Genomic DNA, 17,352 nt, shown 5'->3' on the forward strand with positions numbered 1-17,352 from the left:
AACGGATTTGTGTTCAATACATAGTGCACTAAATTGTATACATAAATTGAATTTATGTTTCTTACTTAGTGCACTAGGTAGTGTACTAGATAACAGACTTATGTTTCTTACATGATGCTTTAGGTAGCGTATTAGTTAACGGATTTAGGTTCCCTACATAGTGCACTAGATAGTATTTTTAGATATAAATGTATGTTCCCTACATAGTGTACTAGATAGTGAATTAGACAATTGGTTTATATTCCCTACATAGTGCACTAGATAGTATTTTAGATATAAATTTATGTTCCCTACATAGTGCACTAAATTGTATATCAGATAATAGATTTATGTTCCCTACTTAGTGCACTGGATAGTGTACTAGATAATAGATTTATGTTCCCTACATAGTGCACTAGATTGTATATCAGATCATGGAAATATGTTCCCTACATAGTGCACTAGATAGTGTATTAAATAACGCATTAATGTTTACTACATAGTGCACTAGATAATGTATTAGAAAACGCATTCATGTTTACTACATAGTGCACTAGATAGTGTATTAAATAACGCATTCATGTTTACTACATAGTGCACTAGATAGTGTATTAGATAATGCATTTATGTTCACTACATAGTGCACTAGAAATTATAACTAGATGGTGATTTGTGTTCCTTACATAGTGCACTAGATAGTGTATTACATAACTAATTATGTTCCCTACATAGTGCACTAGATTGTATATCAGATAACGGATTTATGTTCCCTACTTAGTGCACTAGACAGTATATTAGACAATTGATTTATGTTCCCTACACAGTGCACTAGACTGTATATCAGATAACGGAGTTAACACGCGATCGGGGAATAAAGTCTGTGTCGCCTGCATGCGTGTGTGTGTGTGTGCGCTCTTGGTTGCTTGTTTTAGATTCCGGGAGATTTTATCTGACTTGCGGGCATCAGGGAGCCGCTATGTATATGCGGGAGACTCCCGGAACTAATAATAATATTAGCTTAATATTAGTTAAATACTTAAATATTTAAATAATTAACTTTTTTAATAAAGTTAAAAATACTAAAAAAATGGCCATCTTTTATTTCTTTTATAAATTCAGATTTAAAAATATATTTACAAACAATTAATTCCTTAAGCCCCTCATTAAATAAAAAATTATGTAAATTGGTAACTGTTTTAAAACACTTTAAATTTATAGAAGAATAGCATTTTCTAAGGAGATTTTCATTTATTCACTCATTTATCTTTTATTGACTTTCATTTTATATGATATACTATTGGTACAAGTTTTATTTTAGATGATTGTAATAACTCTGGCTTTGTTTTTTTATGTTTATACTTTTTATCTCTCTGTTGTTGTTCAACATACCTTATCTATTGTTAAAATTAGTCAGAAGACATAATTTTGATAATGTGTTCTTATATGTTATATCTATGTTTATGTAATATTGTTGATTTAAAATCTAAATAAATAAAAAAAAACATAGTGTTGTACCAGTATACCAGAAGAAGAAGAACACCTTTATTTGTCATATATACATATACAGGTGTACAGTACAACGAAATTCTTTCTTCACATATCCCAGCTTGTTTGGAAGTTGGGGTCAGAGTGCAGGGTCAGCCATCTTACGACACCCCTGGAGCAGACAGGGTTAAGGGCCAAACTCTCAACCTTTCAGTTGATAGCCCAAAGCTACTCTGGGAATTACTATAGACTGTACTAACATACAAATCTAAACTATATACTGTATCAGTAAATATTGTACCAGTATAAAACTTGGTATATTGACAGATACTCAAAAAAAAAATACTTAAGCACTGTAACAAGGTATTGTTATTAGTAATTTACTCTAAATTGTACTAGTATACTGCATACCACACTGGAACTTACTCTATGCTCTGTCAGTATACTGCACCATACTCAATATTGTACAAGTACATACGTACTACAAATTGTACTGTATACTGCATTAAATGAATAAGAATAAGAATAGATAGATGAATGAATACAGACTTGACCAGGTTGAGATTGTATACTCGTATCATGCAAATGAACTTTAATTCCTGGCAACACAAACATCAGTAATACAAGAGTAAAACACAGACGTTGTGATTTTTGTAATGCTGAGGCTTTTTACACCTGCTGCACAACATAATTAATGACAAAAAATTCAGAAAAGTAAAGAAAAGTAACAGAACAGTCATTTAACAATGTAATTATTTCAATAAATCATACAGCTCTACATAAATGTAACAGTTTTTTGATTGAAAATAATTCAATATTTATATTTATGTATGTTATTACTCAATCTACTTATATTACCATGTATGTATACACACATTATTTAAATGCATTAAATCCCTTATATGTTGATCAGACGATTTAATTTAATTTGAATTGTGTTATTATGCACTTTTAAACACCTAAAATTCAGACACAACCAAGACACCCAAACTCCTTCTCCTTCCCCTTCTCACTGTTTTCGGATATCCGAAACATACTGTTTGCTCCACGAAGGATTTCTTCTGGAAGACACTTTTCTCTCTCAGCTGGCTTTGCCTGAAATAAAAACATTTTTCTCATTAATAAGCAGTAAGAACATCCAGTAACAAATACAGATTCTGTTTATAGTCTGAGACCTGTGTACATTACTGCTGTAAAGTTGGTGTAATATCCAGTGTTCATTTGACATTTAACAAATCTGTTTCATTTCCAAAGGTATGTGGTATTTCCAAAGGTATAACCAAGTGTAACGGTTTGTGGGCTAGACGGACAGGAGGGGCGGACACAAACGCGGAGATGTGGAATAGAAACTATATTTAATAATAATAAAGACAAGACAGGGTAAACTGACAGAACAGGACTGAACAGGACTAACGGACAGGCGAAACAAAGACTAAACCGGCTAAACAGGCTAAACAGACTAAACAGGCTAACGGACAGGCTAAACAGGCTAACGGGGCTAAACAGGCTAACGGACAGGCTAAACAGGCTAACGGGGCTAAACAGGCTAACGGGGCAAACAAACAGGCTAAACAGGCTAACGGGGCTAAACAGGCTAACGGGGCAAACAAACAGGCTAAACAGACTAAACAGGTTAACGGACAGGCTAAACAGGCTAACGGGGCTAAACAGGCTAACGGACAGGCTAAACAGGCTAACGGGGCTAAACAGGCTAACGGGGCAAACAAACAGGCTAAACAGGCTAACGGGGCTAAACAGGCTAACGGGGCAAACAAACAGGCTAAACAGACTAAACAGGTTAACGGACAGGCTAAACAGGCTAACGGGGCTAAACAGGCTAACGGACAGGCTAAACTGACGAAACAGGTCAAACAGAGCAGACAGAGCAAACAGGGCAAACAGGGCAAACAGAGCAAACAGACAGAGTGACCAGGAGCAAACAGACAGAGTGACCACGAGCAAACAGACAGAGTGACCACGAGCAAACAGACAGAGTGACCACGAGCAAACAGACAGAGTGACCACGAGCAAACAGACAGAGTTACTCTGAAATAATCTCCAACCAGCCTTTCCCTGAGCCTCTCCTAAATAGTAGCAGCTGGGGCTAATTAGCCCCAGCTAACCAATCAGGAGAGGGAGGCTGGTTGGAGACTGGGGAGAGAAGGGCGTGGCACACTGGAGCACAGGATCACCCTGAGGCTCCAAGCGTGACAGTAGGCCCCTCCCCGAAGGCACGACTCCTGGCGTGCCCAATACAAAAACCAACAACAAAAAGGAGGTCCTGGACCCTGAGGGGCAAATTTGAAGTTATTTAATATGCCTTGCGGTAGGCATGATAGGAGACCAGAAGCGCTGTCGGGGAGCGCCGACGAGAGTTCAAAAGCGCCGTCGGGGGGCGCCATCGTTGGAACAGAAGTACCATCGGAGGGCGCCAACACGGAAACAGGAGCGCCATCTGGGGGCGTCATCTCGGAAACAGGAGCGCCATCTGGGAGTGCCAACGAGGAAACAGAAGCACCTTCGAAGGACACCAACTCTGGAACAGGAGCGCCATCAGGGGGCGCCAACTCAGGAACAGGAGTGCCGTCGGAGGACACCAACTCAGGAACAGAAGTGCCGTCGGAGGACACCAACTCAGGAACAGAAGTGCCGTCGGAGGACACCAACTCAGGAACAGAAGTGCCGTCGGAGGACACCAACTCAGGAACAGAAGTGCCGTCGGAGGACACCAACTCAGGAACAGAAGTGCCGTCGGAGGACACCAACTCAGGAACAGAAGTGCCGTCGGAGGACACCAACTCAGGAACAGAAGTGCCATCGGAGGACACCAACTCAGGAACAGAAGTGCCGTCGGAGGACACCAACTCAGGAACAGAAGTGCCGTCGGAGGACACCAACTCAGGAACAGAAGTGCCGTCGGAGGACACCAACTCAGGAACAGAAGTGCCGTCGGAGGACACCAACTCAGGAACAGAAGTGCCGTCGGAGGACACCAACTCAGGAACAGGAGCGTCGCCGAGGGACGCCCATTCGGGAACAGGAGTGCCATCAGGGGGCACCAACTCGGGAACAGGAGCGGCATCGGGCTGCGCCAACTCGGGAACAGGAGCGCCATCGGGATGCGCCAACTCGGGAACAGGAGCGCCATCGGGATGCGCCAACTCAGGAACAGGAGCCAGCTGCGTGGAGCCTGGCGAAGAGGTTTCGGGAGTCAGCTGCGGTGAGCCTGGCGAAGAGGCTTCGGGAGTCAGCTGCGGTGAGCCTGGCGAAGAGGCTTCGGGAGTCAGCTGCGGTGAGCCTGGCGAAGAGGCTTCGGGAGTCAGCTGCGGTGAGCCTGGCGAAGAGGCTTCGGGAGTCAGCTGCGGTGAGCCTGGCGAAGAGGCTTCGGGCGTCAGCTGCGATGAGCCTGGCGAAGAGGCTTCGGGAGTCAGCTGCGGTGAGCCTGGCGAAGAGGCTTCGGGAGTCAGCTGAGAGGACCCTTGAGAAGAGGCGTCCGGAGTCAGCTGCGTGGACCCTTGAGAGGAGGCGTCCGGAGTCAGCTGCGTTGACCCTTGAGGAGAGGCGTCAAGAGTCAGCTGCAAAAACACTGGAGCAACGTCATTCAGCTGCGTGGACCCTGGAGAGGCGTCCGAAGTCAGCTGCGAAAACACTGGAGAAACGTCATTCAGCTGCGAGGACCCTGGAGAGGCGTCCGAAGTCAGCTGCGAAAACACTATTGAAACATCACTCAGCTGTGAGGACCCTGGAGAGGCGTCCGAAGTCAGCTGCGAAAATCCTTGAGAAACTCCTTGATACAGCTGTGAGAACCCCGGAGAGGTGTCCAAAGTCACTTGCGAAAACACTGGAGAAACATCATTCAGCTGCGAGGACCCTGGAGAGGCGTCCGAAGTCACTTGCGAAAATCCTTGAGAAACTCCTTGAAACAGCTGTGAGGACCCTGAAGAGGCGTCCGAAGTCACTAGCGAAAACACTGGAGAAACGTCATTCAGCTGCGAGGACCCTGGAGAGGCGTCCAAAGTCAGCTGCGAAAACACTAGAGAGGCGTCCAAAGTCAGCTGCTTGGACCCTGGATATGCGTCAGAAGCCAGCTGTTTGGACCCTGGAGAAACTGGACTCAGCTGCGAAAACACTGGAGAGGCATCCGAAATCAGCTGCATGGACCCTGGAGAGGCGTCAAAAGTCAGCTGTTTGGACCCTGGAGAAACTGGACTCAGCTGAACCTGAGTACACGGGACTGGAGCCGGCGAACCAACAGAAGGACCCCCGGAGCCCTTGGGGTCGAAACCGGAAACAGGACCTAAATAATTTTGGCTGGCTCCTAACCAGAACTTGGGACGGTCACGAGCAATAGGAGCAGGCACTGACACCCGGACCACATCTGCAGTGGGCACTGGGGAAAATTGAGGTTCCCCAGCAGGCACTGGATGCCGGGCATTAGCTACAGTGGGCGCTTTGCTGCGTGGAGCGTCACCAATGTGTACAGGAGGTTGGGAAAACCTCCCTACACCAAACCCGTAAGGGTTTCTACCAGAAAATTTGACTCTCATGAGGCCCTCAAACTCCTTAACCGTGTTCAGCACAACTCCCCTGTCAGACCAAAGCTGCTTAGCCCACTCACGAGCAGCACCCCTCAGTCTAGACATCATGAACAGAACCTTGTCTGTTTCAGCTGGCTGGGGGTCCAGAAGGTTCTGCAGGTAGAGCTGGCTCTGAAGAAGGAAGCCTCCGACAAATGAGTCGCTTCCATCATATGGAGCTGGCCTACTAAGCGGGAAGGTCTGAGGGAAGCCCATGGAGTCAAAATCAGGGAACACCTGAACAAATGACATCTCGCTGTGTCCTATGTTATGTGGGAGATTATTCTGTAACGGTTTGTGGGCTAGACGGACAGGAGGGGCGGACACAAACGCGGAGATGTGGAATAGAAACTATATTTAATAATAATAAAGACAAGACAGGGTAAACTGACAGAACAGGACTGAACAGGACTAACGGACAGGCGAAACAAAGACTAAACCGGCTAAACAGACTAAACAGGCTAACGGACAGGCTAAACAGGCTAACGGGGCTAAACAGGCTAACGGACAGGCTAAACAGGCTAACGGGGCTAAACAGGCTAACGGGGCAAACAAACAGGCTAAACAGGCTAACGGGGCTAAACAGGCTAACGGGGCAAACAAACAGGCTAAACAGACTAAACAGGTTAACGGACAGGCTAAACAGGCTAACGGGGCTAAACAGGCTAACGGACAGGCTAAACAGGCTAACGGGGCTAAACAGGCTAACGGGGCAAACAAACAGGCTAAACAGGCTAACGGGGCTAAACAGGCTAACGGGGCAAACAAACAGGCTAAACAGACTAAACAGGTTAACGGACAGGCTAAACAGGCTAACGGGGCTAAACAGGCTAACGGACAGGCTAAACTGACGAAACAGGTCAAACAGAGCAGACAGAGCAAACAGGGCAAACAGGGCAAACAGAGCAAACAGACAGAGTGACCAGGAGCAAACAGACAGAGTGACCACGAGCAAACAGACAGAGTGACCACGAGCAAACAGACAGAGTGACCACGAGCAAACAGACAGAGTGACCACGAGCAAACAGACAGAGTTACTCTGAAATAATCTCCAACCAGCCTTTCCCTGAGCCTCTCCTAAATAGTAGCAGCTGGGGCTAATTAGCCCCAGCTAACCAATCAGGAGAGGGAGGCTGGTTGGAGACTGGGGAGAGAAGGGCGTGGCACACTGGAGCACAGGATCACCCTGAGGCTCCAAGCGTGACACCAAGACTATGTTATATGTTCCATTCCTTGCTTCAAGCAAGATGTAATGTGTTTGAGTTCAGGGCTTTTCTCTGAAGTTCCTTTAAACCAAACTCACCAAACTCACCAAACAATGAGTACAGTCATGCTGGATCTGAAAATGGCCTTCCTCAAGGACCTATTGTCTAAAACACTTGAACTTAATCATTACAAGGGGTGTCCACATACTTCTCGCCAAACTGAGTATTTTACTAGAATTTTAAGATATATTTATAATATTTATAGTACCTAAATATCTAAAAGATAACATAATGTCTTAAGTCTTTGGACAGGTAAAGAAGTAGACATACTACACAAGTTTTATTAAATTCCAAGATTTTCATGGATAAAGGAGCAAACAAAAAAACACTACAAGCTCCCACTGCTGCTGCATTAGGGACTGAAAGTTATTGTTTTGAATGTAGGAGTTCACTAAACATTGTACAAGTGATCCATATACATCTATCAGTGGTGTATAAAGTACCGGAAGGCCATACTTGAGTAAAAGTACAAGTATCTTACCAGAAATTTACTTTGATAGAAGTAAAAGTCACCTTTTAGAATATTACTTGAGTAAAAGTATAAAAGTATCTGATGCTTAATGTACTTAAGTACCAAAAGTAATTTGATATTAAATGTACTTAAGTATTAAAAGTAGAAGTAAAAGTAAATGCTGTTAGTATAAATGGAAGCGGTCATTTTAAATATAAAGATTGTTCTTTTAAGCCTGTAAACCACCTTAACAATTAATCTGTTTTCTTCCTTTCATCTGAACATGATTTGTGCCAATTCATGATCATAATCAACTGTTGACATCACCTGTTTGAAATCATGACATTATTTAGTTTTTTTTTTTTTTTTTACTTATTACGAGCCCTAAATGTTCCTGTTCCAACATTTTTAGAATGTGAGTCGATGTAAATGTAAGATGCATCTATTTTATTTGCATTTTCTATACTGTCCCATTTTTTTATTTGGGTAATATATTTTAATAACAAAAAAATAATTTTGGCCTAATTGATCTAAAGCAAAACTCAAGAGAGTTTAACAAAACGTGTGGCACAGATCCCTTAATGATCTGTTCAACCATTATTTTAAATAAAAATATTTGAGTAAAATAAGCTGTATTTAAATCATTTTTTTTGGGCTGTATCTACTCACTGAATGGCATGTGTTAAACTAAAAAAATATTGGTATTCTCACTTTAAGAAAACACCATTTCTAACTTGAAGCCAACAGCTGAAAATCATTAATAATAAGTTGGATCAGTGAAGTTCTTGGTGAGATCATTAAAGGGTTAAAGATGTGCTGCATGTTCCTCAGCACCATGAATCTCTCCTCTACTGGTCACAGAAGTTATCTGAGGAAATATCTGTCTGTAGGTGAGTTTTTAAAAATAATGGACGTCTTCATGAGTTTTGCAGTCAATGAATTCCAAACAAATGTAATGATTTATGAAACGTTTTATTTGTGGTTCGAATGTACTCGGTAAAAATGGTAGATATCTGAACAATGTTAATGCTAATAATATTAAAAAACGCTGATTCTGCAGCTTTACTTTGTTATTCATTGTTAACTTACATCAGTGTGTTGGACGGGGAGCTTCTGAAATGTCCATATTTGCGTGTCTTTGGGTGAACGACGCACTTTTAGAAAACTCCGATAGCTTTTAGAGAACGTTTGCACATGCGCATTAATGTGTTTAACCACCGTCTAATTTACAAGCGCAGATTCACCAAACCAGCGTGCAGTCCGTCACACATCTCACATCATTTACCTTCATTCTGTAGTAACGAGTAACGAATTTACATACAGCGAATATAACGAAGTAAAAGTACACAATTTATTTAGAAAATATAGTGGAGTAAAAGTGAAAGTTGCCGAAAATGTTTATACTCCAGTAAAGTACAAGTTCTTCAAAAAACTACTTAAGTACTGTAACGAAGTATTATTACTATACACCACTGACATCTATAATGTTTACCATGTGATTTAATATTATTAAACCACTTTGAAACATGTTAATGTCCTTCACCCACTACAAGGCTTGATTTAAAATATGCATTTAATTTATTTTATACTAAAATTGTTTAAGAAATAAATGTATCTACATATTTAAATGTGTATCAAATAAATCCAATATTAAAACTGAACATTGTCTAATAAAAAAAAAATTAAATATTAAAGTGAATTTATGAAGTGCATTAAAACGATGTATTATAAACAGACAGCTTACCTTCTTGACATCTCTTAGAAATGCACAGTCAACAAGTTCACCATCGTTTGTCTTACACACAACGCAGTTAAAAAAAGGCTGTGTAGAAGGTATAAGACTGCATTATGATTCTTAAATAAGCTTAAGTTAAGATACGTTCACAATAAAATACAATGTGATAATGAAAATGAAGTAATTATTACCAATAAAAATATACACACCATTTTTAATGGCTCACACTCCTTTCGATGGCCATGATTAACAGGTTCCTTTTTGCATTTTGTGCTTTTCAGAATAATATTTACATAATAGTTCCCTGAAATCTGTGAAACAGAAAATAGACAAAAGGTAGAAGTACAGAAAATGCTTAGTGGTATAACCTGAACAAAGAATGACATTAAGCTTTGTTTTTAATTTTGTTAGTGTTAGTGGGTATAGAAAGTGGAAACTCATAAATATTAATGTCCATGGTTGTAAAGTATGTAGGTGTTGGAAAAATAATCAGCCAAAACATTTAGCTGCTGGAAAAGTGAACAGAACTTACTCTCAGAGGCTCCTGAATTAGAAGAAAGTTAGCATGATTTGCATCAAGGTCACCAGTGTTGACTTTTTCCAGCGCTTTATCAACATGTATTTTGTATTTGCTGTCCAAGCTTTCATATGGCTGTTGTGCCTCAGTAGAAACCAGCAGAACCAGTGCCACAAGCAGCAATCCTTTCAGAAGAACATTCATACTTGCTGCACAAGGGAAAAAACGTTTCTAGATCACTTCTTATCTTCCAGTCTAATATAAACGAGGTGCTCTGGCTGTATGGACTCTCCCAGACTTAGTCTCAGTGTTTCATTGTGAGTGATAACAGCTGTGGATTCTGTCAACATTTATAAAACCAAAAGTCAAAGCCTTCTGTGTCTTTCACTCAAAATGACCCTTTGTGGTTATCAGCAAATACAAAAGCTGTGCCAACCAAAAACAGTCAAAGTCTATTTAGTGGTTTTCAAAGTGAGGTGTGTTTATCACTACCAGTACCAGATGACCCAGGAATATTTGCTTCATGTGTTAAAAACAAATGTAAAAAAATTACAATTTGTGTTAATGCTTCTTGACATTTACATGTCTTTTTCCCAGAAAGTTAGCCTTTAAAACTTTTGTATTTTAATAACGTGTGTTAAGTGTTTACTAAACAATTCCTGTAGCTAATGCAGAAACCGCCACCCACCTTCAACAAACACATTCATTAAAAAGCAGGAGAATGACTAACTGAGTAGCATCTGATGTTAATCTGGACACAAAGAGCACGGAATCATGGATTCCTGGACCTGGACAGGATTTTAACAGGTTAATTGTATAGTTTTTTTAACACCAACAAAAGCGGCAATATTAGGGACAATTATCCAAATAAAAGTTCTTTTAACAATAAAGAAGGATTTTATAATGGCACTTTCAGGACAAAAAGTAGGATAGGTCAAAAGTCCAGATTTAGTTGGCCTTATTTCAAGGACAAAACCTGGTCATGTTAGTTTTAGGATACAAGTGAAAATAAAAGTAGGCAAAAGATAAATGTCTAATCCATGTGTTTTATATCTCCACCCACCAACTACATTTTCTCTCTCTAAATGTAATCACTGCCAGAACACACTCACTGAGTCTTACACAACAGCCACTGCTATGGTAGGGTCAGTGCTGACCTGAAACAACAGCCACTGCAGCTGCCAAATGCCAAACAGACATCTAAACATATATAAACAAATCTTCAAAACAAAAAAATAGTACAGAATTTTAACAGGTTAATTGTAGTATTTTTTTTTAACACCAACAGTGACTAATCTTACAAAAGCTGCAATATTAGGGACAATTACTGTACCAGTATACTGCATACCACACTGGAAATTACTCTATACTGTACTAGTATACTGCACATAATAATAATAATAATAAGGTGAACTTATATAGCACCTTTCTTAAACCCAAGGTCGCTTTACATTATAGGTAACAAAACACACCGGAAAATAAACCGGAGATGAGCACAACGCAGAAATTGAACAGAAAATAATCAAACACACAAAATTGAACAGAAAGTTAATAGACAATCACACAATATTGAACAGAAAATAAAACAATCACACAGAAATAGCAGAAGAAGAAGTGAGAAAGTACTAAGAGAAAAAGGTTTGTCTTTAGGAGTGAGAAAGTACTAGGAGTACTAAGAGAAAAGGTGAGTCTTGAGGAGAATTTTAAATTCAGAGAGAGAGGAAGTGGAACGTAAAGAGGAAGGAAGAGAGTTCCAGAGTGAGGGGGCAGCAACACTAAAGGAATGACCGCCCATGGTACTGAGCCTGTGCCTAGGAACAACCAAGTGACCAGCATCCGATGACCTTAAATTCCTAGATGGAGTCTGAAACCTGAGAAGGTCCCTCAAGTAAGCCGGACCTGACCCATGCAGTGCCTTAAAAGTGAGAAGCAATCTTTTTTATTGAATACGCTTATTAATGGGCAGCCAGTGGAGCTGCTCAAGGACAGGAGTGATGTGATCATATTTTTTGGTGTGAGTGAGGATCCTAGCAGCAGAGTTTTGAACAATTTGCAGATGGCGAAGTGACCTGGAAGGAAGCCCGTAAAGCAGAGAGTTACAATAGTCCAGCCGAGAGGTCACAAAAGCATGAACCAGAGTCTCCGCTGCCCTAGAGGACAGTAAAGGGCGGATACGCGCAATATTACGTAGATGGTAGAAGGCCGACTTGGATATTGATTTTATGTGAGGTTCGAAAGACAGAGTAGAGTCAAATATGACACCAAGATTGCGTACTGTAACAGCAGGTTTGATATTGATATCATTTATGGGAAGGACCAAATCAGTGAGAGAGAAAACAACAGATTTTTTGCCAGTCACCATCAACTCTGTTTTGTGTGCATTTAGTAACAGAAAATTTGCTCTAAGCCATGAGTTCAGCTCAGTGAGACACCTAGTTAGGGGAGTGGGAGGAAAATTATCAGAGGGTTTAAAGCTGAGATAAACCTGAGTATCATCAGCGTAACAATGAAAGTTCAAACCATAATCTCGAAAAATATTGCCAAGAGGGAGAATGTAGATGATAAATAGGAGCGGTCCAAGGACGGAACCCTGAGGTACACCTTGTGTGGTAGAGACCGTGTCCGATACATGACTTCCAATACAGATGAAGTGTTGCCTATCAGTAAGATAAGATTTAAACCAGCACAATACAGTCCCTGAGAGACCAATCTCAGAGAGCCTGGTTAGGAGACGGTTGTGGTTAACCGTATCAAAGGCAGCAGTAAGGTCCAGAAGTAGTAGAATTGAAGCAGAACCAGTGTCGGCAGAGAGAAGAAGGTAATTCAGAACACACAAAAGAGTAGTCTCAGTACTATGGTTGGAACGAAAACCAGACTGGAATCTTTCAAAAAGTTCGTTAGAGTTTAGATAGTCAAGAAGCTGGGAGGCAACGACTTTTTCTAGAACTTTGGAAATAAAGGGAAGATTAGAAATCGGCCTGAAGTTACTCAGAACGGATCTACAAGGGCCTTTTTTTTTGATGATTGGGCTTACTGCAGCAGTTTTTAATGTAGCCGGAACACAGCCAGAGGAGAGTGAGAGATTGACTAGGTGTGAGATAGGTTCAGACAGATCAGAAACACAGCGCTGGAGAAGATAGGTGGGAGCAGGGTCAAGATATGAAGATGAAGACTTGGAATTTGTAACAATTTTAACAATGTTAGCTGAGTCAATTAGAGAAAAGGTAGAGAATGAAAATGCTGGGGAAAAAGATGAGAGGAATTCAGGATGGGCAGCAGGGGAATTTAGCAATTCCTGATAAATAGTTGACACCTTGTCATCGAAAAAACTCAGGAATGCATTACATAAATCAGTTGAAGCAGCCAGAGAATCAGACGTCGGGCGCAGGAGCTTATTTACAACTGAGAAAAGAAGTTTGGGATTCTGACCAGCTTTTAGAAGTACATCTGCATAATAAGCAGAGCGAGCACTATTTAGAGCAACCTTGTATTTAGACTGGTGATCAGTATAAGCCAAAAGGTGAACTTGCAACCCAGAGTTCTTATATAGACACTCGAAACGTCTACCAGCAGTTTTTAGAACACGGAGTGTGGGAGTAAACCAGGGAGCCCTGTGGGTAGAGGGCACAGATCTGGTTTTAACCGGTGCCAAGGTGTCAAGACAAGCAGCAAGGGTCTGATTATAAAATGAAACAGCCTCATTAACAGAGTGCATAGAGTTAATTAGAGCAAAGTTGGAAGTATTTAAAAGGGCAGACAGAGCGAGAGGATCAACAGCTTTTACATTACGATAGGTAAGTACAGTTTTAGGGCGACATTCGATAGCAGGTAGAGACAGAGAAGCATAAATTAGTAAATTATCAGATACGCCTGTACAATGGCCAGTCACATTATTGATAATCCCACTCGTCGAACAAATTATGTGAGTTGGAAAATCCACATGCTGTGTGAGATCAAAACAACTCAGAAGAGATAGGAATTCAGCAGCAGAAGAGGATCCAGAATCAAGGTGAATATTGAAATAACCAAGCACAATAAGCGAGGAAGAAAGAGGACTGACGGAGGCCAAAACCTCCCCAAATTCCAACAGGAAAGCAGGGATTGAACTCTTGGGAGGGCGGTAAATGAGCATGAAGATAGTTGGGTTACATCCAAGAGCCTTGAGCACCATAAGTTCAAAGGAGGAGGCCTCCTGTAGATTACACATACACAGTTCTATTCCCTCTTTGAAAAATACTGCAAGACCCCCACCCCTGCCAGTTTTCCTAGGTGAGGCTAGGTATTTAAAATCCGGAGGAACAGCAGCATTTAGGTGAAAAAACTCGCCAGGCACTTGCCAAGTTTCAGTTAGAAAAAATAGGTCCAGATGATATTGACCAATGAGGTCATTGAGAAGTGTAGCTTTGTCAGTAAGTGATCTGCAGTTCAGCAAAGCTAGATTCCACGGACGATGAGACGTGGGTATATGGGACTGATGTAGAGTGGTAGCACGAGGAATCTCTCGTAGCACAGTGTGATCCACTCCACGATACGACCTTCCAGAGCGACTCCTAAACCCACGATCAGTAATTTGCGTGACTGGAAAACTAACACTAGACACATGAGGTGGTGAAGGAGATCTGTGTTTACGGCCGCGATGTATAAAGCGAGGTCTCCTAGCAATACCAATAGAGCGGCATAAGTTGTAAACAGAGGCATCAAGCAGGTAGAACGAATGTAAACATCGGAGATCCGTAGTAGAGTAGCTATATCTCGGGTTAGCTCCACGAGTGCTAAATAACCCATCAGACGCAGAAACAAATTCCAGAGATCCAAAAATGTAGGCAGCAAAAAGTAGAACTCCAATAAACCGCATAGCCGCCTTAGAACACCGTGACGCCAAAATTGCATGAAAACTACGTTAGCCAAAACAGAACCGAACACCGTCCAAACAGTCAATCAGAAACACTCGTAACTGTTGAAAATTTATAGCAAACAGCAAAAATGAATGAAGAGACATTCACTCATCTTGTCGCGCTTATGAGTCGTTCATGTAAGCGGGCTCGCAGCCAAGCAAACGGCAGCCGGTACTAAGAAGAATGTTAGTAGCTTGGAGTTTGCTAAAAACACGCAAAACGGCAGCAGCGGACCGTAAGTAAGCAGACAGGTTGGAAATCCAAAGACCAGTAGAAAAAACGGCTTAATTACAAAGTTCAAAAAGAGAAAAGTAAGTCCAAAAAAGCCCAGAAAGTCCGGCAAGACGCGGCAGCAAATATCGCGCACAGCGTAACTCTCAACCGGACACGAGGCTGAAGTTAGTTACTTATAAGGAAATTATTAAGGAAATCACGGACCCCCTGCTAGACCCCCTGCAATTTGCCTATCGGGCCAACCGGTCGGTGGACGATGCAGTGAACATGGGTCTCCACTTCATCCTCCAACACCTTGATCACCCGGGAACTTATGCAAGAATTCTGTTCCTGGACTTCAGCTCAGCCTTCAACACAATTATTCCAGGACAATTACACAGCAAACTGGCTGAACTTAGCGTACCAGCCTCCACCTGCCAGTGGATAACTGACTTTCTTACTGGCAGAAAACAGCAGGTGAGGCTGGGAAAGTGTACTTCAGGGACCCGAACCATCAGCACAGGTGCCCCACAGGGTTGTGTACTCTCCCCACTGCTCTTCTCGCTGTACACAAATGACTGTACCTCCATGGACTCCTCTGTTAAAATCCTGAAGTTTGCAGATGACACTACAGTCATTGGTCTCATCAGTGCCAGTGATGAGTCTGCTTATAGACGGGTGGTTGATCAGGTTGTCCTCTGGAGCAGTCAGAACAATCTGGAGCTGAACACAGCAAAAACAGTGGAGATGACCGTGGACTTCAGGAGGAGCCCCCCAACCCTGCCAGCACTCACCATCCTAGACAGGACTGTGATGGCTGTGGAGTCCTACAAGTTCCTGGGCACAACGATCTCCAAGGACCTGAAGTGGGACAGCAACATCAACTCCATCATCAAGAGGGCTCAACAGAGGATGTACTTTCTGTACCAGCTGAGGAAGTTCAACCTACCACAAGAGCTGATGGTGCAGTTCTACACAGCCATCATAGAGTCCATCGTCACCACATCCATCACAGTGTGGGGCAGCGCTGTCACAAAACATGACACCAAGAGACTGCAGCGCATCATCAAGTCTGCAGAGAGGACCATCGGTGTAAAGCTGCCCACACTGCTGGACCTGCATGCCTCCAGAACCAGGAAGCGTGCAGAGAAAATCATCACTGACCCGTCTCACCCTGGCCATCACCTGTTTCGGTGCCTTCCATCAGGCCGACGCTTCAGCCACATGAAGACCCGAACGACCAGGCTACAGAGAAGCTTTTATCCAAACTCCATTACGCTCATGAACAATTGAACACTACTGTACTGTTAATACTCGGGACACTTGCACATCAAAAACTACCTATTTCATTTATGTAATGGCATACACAGGATTTTCACCTTTACTTCCATTTCATATTTATATATTTTTATATTTTCTATAGTTTTTATATTGCACAAAACTGCACCTTTTTAAAATTACAATGTAAATTGCACATGCTAAATGTTTACAATGTTTTCTATGTTTACAGGTATGAATGTGTGTGTTAGAGAGAGAGAGTGAGCTGTGTGAATAAGATTGTCTTTACTGTATTTTTTCGTGCACTGCTAGCATCTGTGTAACCAAAAACAAATTCCTTGTATGTGTGAGCATACTTGGCCAATAAAGCCCGATTCTGATTCTGATTCTGATTCTGATTCTGATTCTTCGCGGCTTCCGATTCGTTTGGTTACTTATTCGCAGCTTCATATTTAGCGGCTGATGTTGGTTCCTTATTCACAAAGGGAGCGTTCGCCATGGATATTTGCTGCACACTTTATATTTTACCGACATAAATCAACTAAATGAAGACGTGAACATAATTTATTTTGGCTGATTCTCATCGTGATGTTGTCAATGTAAAAATGTGATTCAAATATAATTAAAATATTTAGTTTGTAAAATATTTTTTCAATTCATTCTTTCAGGCTGCATTTCCACTGTAAGGAAAACCTATTTTTATTCAGAAGCATACTGGTGGCATAATTCAAGTTGGGCCAGACAAATAACAAATCCATCATACAGAACTGGTCCCTCTCTGTAAGAAAAAGTTGATTTTAGCCTGGCCCAAGTTCATTTTATACCTAAAATCTATAGGCAACATGGCACACTCAGCAATGGTGCACATGAAAATTCATTCAAAGGGGCAATTTCAGAAGCATACTGGTGGCATAATTCAAGTCGGGCCAGACAAATAACAAATCCATTATACAGAAC

Source organism: Trichomycterus rosablanca, chromosome 4 (assembly GCF_030014385.1).
Source record: "Trichomycterus rosablanca isolate fTriRos1 chromosome 4, fTriRos1.hap1, whole genome shotgun sequence".
Lineage (NCBI taxonomy): Eukaryota > Metazoa > Chordata > Actinopteri > Siluriformes > Trichomycteridae > Trichomycterus > Trichomycterus rosablanca.